Here is a 6,915-nt window from a genome sequence, read left to right as displayed (position 1 = left end):
AACAAGCTGAAATCGGCAAGCCAACCAATGCATGTAGAAGGCCTAAACTAAGGTACAGAAGATGATGAAGAAGAGAAGATCTTAAAGGAGAATCCAGATCTACTATTCCTATTTGAAGTAGACATAGAGAGAATTGTGTAGAGGTATGATCCAAAGGTCCTGGTAGCTCATCCTAAAGTGATAGTGAATGAGGAAAGCACTTGTAAAGAGGAAGAGGACGCTCGGGATAATGTGGAAGAGCTACAGGTAGAATAAGAAAAAGCCATGGTGGCTATAAAACAAGAGGAATCTAAGCTCAAGACAAGGAATATCATAGTTCAAGAAGATGAGCTCGAGAGGTGAACTAGGGGATGATCAGGAAACTAAGATAGCCAAGATTGGTGCCAAAGTGGATTAGGAATTTAGAGAGAGGCTCCTGGAATTGCTTACTTCCTACAAGGATGTTTTTGCTTGGAACTATTTTGATATGAAGGGGATTGATCCCAGTTTCTACTAGCATAAAATTAACTTGAAAGAAGATGCAACCCAATCAGGCAGAGCACATACAGGATGAACCCAAACTATGCCAAACAGGTGAAGGAAGAGATTGACAAATTATTGATGGTAGGGTTCATCTATCTTGTGGATTGGGAGGAATGGCTATCACCGATAGTCATTTTTTCAAAAAAGAATGGGAAGCTTAGGGTGTGTATTGACTACCGCAAATTGAATGCTTCTACTATATCCGACCCATTCCCATTGTGTTTCATTCATTCTCCTTGTTGGATGCAGTAGCGGTGCTGAAACATATTCTTTTCTGGATGGATTTAGTGGGTACAATCAATTGGGAATGGCCTAGAAACATAAAGAAAAGACTACTTTTGTGTCAGAATGGGGAGCATTTGCCTCCAATGTGATGACATTCGGGTTCAAAAAATTCTCCTCCCACATTTACATGGGCTCGTAGTAGCGACAACAGAAGCGACGCTTAAGCGACGTATTGAGCCGTCGCTACAAGCGTCGCTATGATACGTCGCTTAAGCGACTCCTGTAGCGACTCCTCTAGCAATGCATTAGCGTGGCATAAGCGACGAAATGTTTAAAAAGTTATTTAATGTCTCTTAAGCGAGATAGATCGCTTAAGCGATGATAAAAACATCGCTTAAGCGATGATAACGATTACGTCGCTTAAGCGATAATGCGCAACGAAAAAAAACGGACAAATACAGAATTTATATACCGGTTGATTCATTTACATTAAACATAATGTTGTCTATATTTTTCTTATGATCTACCTACTGTTGCTCTCTCTGTTGCTTGCTATCTTGCAATTGTGATTGCACTCCGTGCTGTCGTTGTTTTTGCGGAGATTGGTCAGACACCGGTGCATAAACGAACATGAATTCTAGTAAACAACGCTATCTAGCTCTCTTTTATTGTTATTTTTTAAAATTGAAACACTATAACTTTAACTATTTTCAAGACTTACTTTATCTTTATAATACATATACATATACATACACATATAGAATGTGCATGCACATACATAGTACCTACACACATAGTAGTACATACATATGTTTAATGTTATGCATACATAATGCAAGCATGCATGCATTATATATGTATGTATGTAAGACATTATGTATATATGTATGTATATCACATGTATATATGTATCGACATTGTATGAATCCATGCATGTGTGTATGTATATACATGCATCTATGTATGTATGTACATTATATGTATGCATGCATGCATGCATGTATGTATATATGTAAGCATTCCTGAGACGAACGGGAGCGGGGAAGGGGATAGGGCCATCCCGGGGATGGGACAAAGATTGACAGTTCAAAAAACTTTATTTAACTTCAACTATTTTCAAGCTTTACTTTATCTATATAATACATGTACATAAATATATACATATATAATACATATACATATACATATACATACACATATACAATGTGCATGTACATATATAGTACATACACATATAATAGTACATACGTATGCTCTGCATACATAATGCAGGCATGCATGCATTATATATGTATATATATATGCACGGATGTATGTCATATGTAGTACATATGTCATATTATATATATATCTATATAATACATATACATATACATATAAATATACATATACATACACATATACAATGTGCATGATAGCCGCCGATTTCGTCACCAAAAAGGCTAAAAGATGTGGGGTTTTTATCACATTGTCATTATCTTGTCCATGTTTTTGAGGCATCTATGCCTAGTTGTATCCTTGTTGTTATCATCTATGTAAATGTGCTTGGCTAAATAGCAGGTCCGCACAATTTCAAAGCCACTGCATGGAAACTCTCTCTATGATGTGTAAAAGCCAAAGCCATGTATTCACACAAATAGAAGATAGCCTAAGGTTGTACCCTTTTAATTTTTGGAATAAAGCAAAGAAAGGGGAAGTGTGTCATGTGATTGGGAGGTTGGGAGGTTGGAAGTTAGTTACAACTTTCCCTCTTTATCTTTCTTTTGCACGTTCATTTCTTTCACTCTTTAGGTCTCGAGAGGAGAGCAAGAGGAGACGAGCCTTGCACCAAGACCAAGAACCCAAGAGGAGGAAGAAGGGCATGCACTACTCCTACAGAGTGTGAAGGAAGTAAATCGAGCAGAAGATGAAGAAGCCGGAGAAGAGGGCTGTCTAGTGTCGAGTAGCAGGAGAAGATGGAGAGGTATCACGTGCAGAAGATCAGGGCCACCACTGAGGTGAAGAGGAAGGAGAGGTGTCAGCGCTCTCGGTGTAGTATAGAGGCCGAGTGGCACTTGGAGTAGATCGAGAAAGAGAGGGAGAAAGAGATGGGCCCGAGCAACAGAGAGAGATAGATAGAGAGAAATTGGCTCTGCGCGAGAACCCTTTTTTTCAGAAAGGTTCAATTTCCATTTTAATGTGCACCTACCTAACAACACATAAGTGACCGTTCCCACTAGAAGCAACCAATACACACACACACTGGTGTTTTCATGATGCTAAAAAAATCCTTACGTCGGAGAATTTTTTCGCAGCAAGGCTGATGCATCGGGTGGTTGGGTTTGATTGAGAGATGCTAAGTGAGGGAGCACGTCATTGTTTTTATCATTTGTCGGGGAAATAATTTTGGTGATGGGATTTGGGGGTTGGTCATTACTTTGTTTATGAAGATTGTGAGTTTTTTGCGGGTGAGAGGTTGATGATGTGCTCCTTATCATATGTCTTATGAGAATAGTGATGAAGTTAGAGTAGGAAAGTTAGTAGAAGTTTAGAATGTGAGATTGGGGATGTCTTGGGAGAAGTTTGATGAAGTGTTGATGTTTTTTTGGGTTGACTAAGTTTTGAGAAGTGTGGAGTTGAGGAATTTTTTTTGAAGAAGGGTGTGAAGAGAAGTGATGGTGGGGTTTATTAAGTATGTTGAATAAGCTAAGTGGCGCAGGAATGATAGCCTCCGATTTCGTCACCAAAAAGACTAAAAGATGCGGGGTTTTTATCACATTGTCATTATCTTGTCCATGTTTTTGAGGCATCTATGCCTAGTTGTATCCTTGTTGTTATCATCTATGTAAATGTGCTTGGCTAAATAGCGGGTCCGCACAATTTCAAAGCCAATGCATGAAAACTCTCTCTATGATGTGTAAAAGCCAAAGCCATGTATTCACACAAATAGAAGATAGCCTAAGGTTGTACCCTTTTAATTTTTGGAATAAAGCAAAGAAAGGGGAAGTGTGTCGTGTGATTGGGAGGTTGGGAGGTTGGAAGTTAGTTACAACTTTCCCTCTTTATCTTTCTTTTGCACGTTCATTTCTCTCTCTCTTGGTTTGAGCACAACTCTTGCCTCTCTCTTGTCTCTTCCTTGTTCTTGAATATTTCCTAGCTATGGAGGAAGGAGAAGAGGATGGTGAGGATGATTGTCTTGTCTATCTTCTGTGTGCTCTACACTAGGTAGCTTTTCATTGTGTGGGTATATGGCTATGGTGTTTTCCTAGAGAGAGAGATGAGAGAATAGATGGTGTGTGTGTATATGTGTGTTTCTTGAGTGTTTCCTGCAGCTTTCATGGGCTATGGGGAACCCCAACGTATATTTTGCATGCTTGAACCCGGATTTGCTGTAATTTCGTGTGCTTGGAAGGCTAAAGTCACACATAGTAGTACATACATATATACATGCATACATGCATACATGCATTGTATATGTATACATAATGTATGTACATACATAGTACATACACACATAGTAGTACATACATATGTTAGGCATACATAATGCATGCATGCATGCATTGTGTAAGATTCCTTCCCAGCCTCTCAAAATGTCTAGCATCTTCCCCTGTAATCAATCCCTCTTCAGAAATATAAAAGACTTGTTTCTAACTGTTTTATCCTAGAGAGAGAAAATATTATAGAGAGAGAATATTCAGATTTTTAATATTTTTGGATAGAAAATTATCTCATCTTATTAAAATAAGTTCCCTTGAAACAGAAATTCAAAAAGAACTTTTCAATGTGCAATTGGAATTAATTGGAAATGGGTATAAAGGACCTTAGCCTAAGGGTCTAGATTTTCAAAAAATTTTCGATTATGGTCCAATTAAGGTTCCTATGGGCTAATAGCATCAATCCATGTGTAGGGAGGAGATAAATCCAATTTTGTAAAAGAAGATACCCAAAAATGAGTAAATGCTCACATAAGATGAAGAGTTGAAAATGTACAAGGTTTATTAGTAAAAAACTATGAGCAATATTAAAAATAAGAGATATTTTGGGTATAATGATTTCATATTGACACTATGTAAGGAAGGGGAGTTCTTTAAAGAAGGTGCATATTTCACATAAGATGAAGAGTTGAAAATGTACAAGGTTTATTAGTAAAAAACTATGAGCAATATAAAAAATATGAGATATTTTGGGTATAATGATGCTATTTTGACACCTATGTAAGGAAGGGGAGTTCTTTAAAGGAGGTGCATATTTCACATGCTTGAATGAGTTTTAAACTCATAAAAATTGAGATATTTCATCTCTCCTCTCTCCTAATTCAAGTCTAGTTACAAAAAGTTAGCTCAACTGAGTCCCTAAAAATGGTCAAAAATTGACCAAACTGAGTTGGAAAATTCTAGAATCAGTTTGTTTGGTTAGGAGCTCAATTTTTCCTATAAATAGAAGCCTCCCCTTGTTGAAAAAAATACATAGTGTTTATGCATCGTTACTCTACTCCACCTAAGCCAAGAACTGCGAATTCATTAATAATTCACTAGTTTTTGGAGCTTCCCTCTTTCTTTAATCCCCATTAGTGGCTCCATCAACATATTTAACCAATTGATTGGTTGGGGGCCTTTACCGTGAACAAGGAATCAAGCAAATTGTAAGGTAATTAGTGAATTTTGATCATTTTCTATAATTTCTCAATGTTTCTCTCTTCTCAACCCCTCTCAAGCTTGAGAAGCTTAATTGGTATGGTTTTTTAAATGCTATTGAAGTTAATTGGTGAATAGTAGTGAAGAGTTACATAATTTGATGAATGCTATTGAAGTTAATTAATTAATGATAGTAAAGAATTACATAAATTTCTAATTATGTTTAAATTCTAATGGTTTTTATGTAGTTTCTCTCTCTCACTCAAGAAATGGTCATACTCATGACCCATTCTCAATCCAAATGAAGCTTTTCATAAAGCTTTTCCTTAACCCAAGATTAAGCTATGCTTGAGGCCAAATTAATGGCTTTTTTCTATGCTTTTAGTTTATGTATATTGATGATTCAATCCATTATGGATTAATGATCCAATTAGAGATCATTTTAATTATTTCCTTAATGATAAGCTTTATCCCTTAGAAAAATTGAGATTTATCAGTCATAGTAGCGGAGCTATGGCAAAATTTTTATAAAAATTACGCATAAAATAATTTCATTCAAAGCATAAAAAGAGGGCTTCCTACCATATTCTAGGAATTATCATCCTAGATTAATTGAAAGAAATTCATTATAATCATGGAAAAATTAAAATTTTATATTATGCATAAAGGATAAGTTTTTATATCAAAAGTGTTACTTTTACCATTTTTATTTTCATGCATAGAAGTATGCATAATGGATAAATTTTTATATCAAAAGTGTTACTTTTATTATTTTTATTTTCATGCATAGAAGTATGCATAATGGATAAATTTTTATATCAAAAGTGTTATTTTTATCAATTTTTATTTTCATGCATAGAAGTATGCATAAAGGATAAATTTTTATATCAAAAGTGTTACTTTTACCATTTTTATTTTCATGCATAGAAGTATGCATAATGGATAAATTTTTATATCAAAAGTGTTACTTTTATTATTTTTATTTTCATGCATAGAAGTATGCATAATGGATAAATTTTTATATCAAAAGTGTTATTTTCATGTTATTTTTATATCAAAAGTGTTATTTTCATGCATAGAAGTATGCATAATGGATAAATTTTTATATCAAAAGTGTTACTTTTATTATTTTTATTTTCATGCATAGAAGTATGCATAATGGATAAATTTTTATATCAAAAGTGTTATTTTTATCAATTTTTATTTTTATGCATAGAAGTATGCATAAAGGATAAATTTTTATATCAAAAGTGTTATTTTTATCATTTTTATTTTCATGCATAGAAGTATGCATAAAGGATAAATTTTTATATCAGAAGTGTTACTTTTATCATTTTTATTTCATGCATAGAAGCATGCATAATGGATAAATTTTTATATTAAAAGTGTTACTTTTATCATATTTAAATTTCATGCATAAAGGTATGCATAAAAGTTAATTATTTTATTATAAAAGTGTGTCTTTTATTATATTTAATTTCATGCATAGAGGTATGCATAAAAGTTGATTATTTTATTATAAAAGTGTGACTTTTATCATAATTGAATTTCA

The sequence above is a fragment of the Cibotium barometz genome, chromosome 46, assembly GCF_041138505.1.
Source record: "Cibotium barometz isolate CiBa-2024 chromosome 46, ASM4113850v1, whole genome shotgun sequence".
Classification (NCBI taxonomy): Eukaryota; Viridiplantae; Streptophyta; class Polypodiopsida; order Cyatheales; family Cibotiaceae; genus Cibotium; species Cibotium barometz.
Note: the sequence above shows the minus strand (reverse complement) of the source record.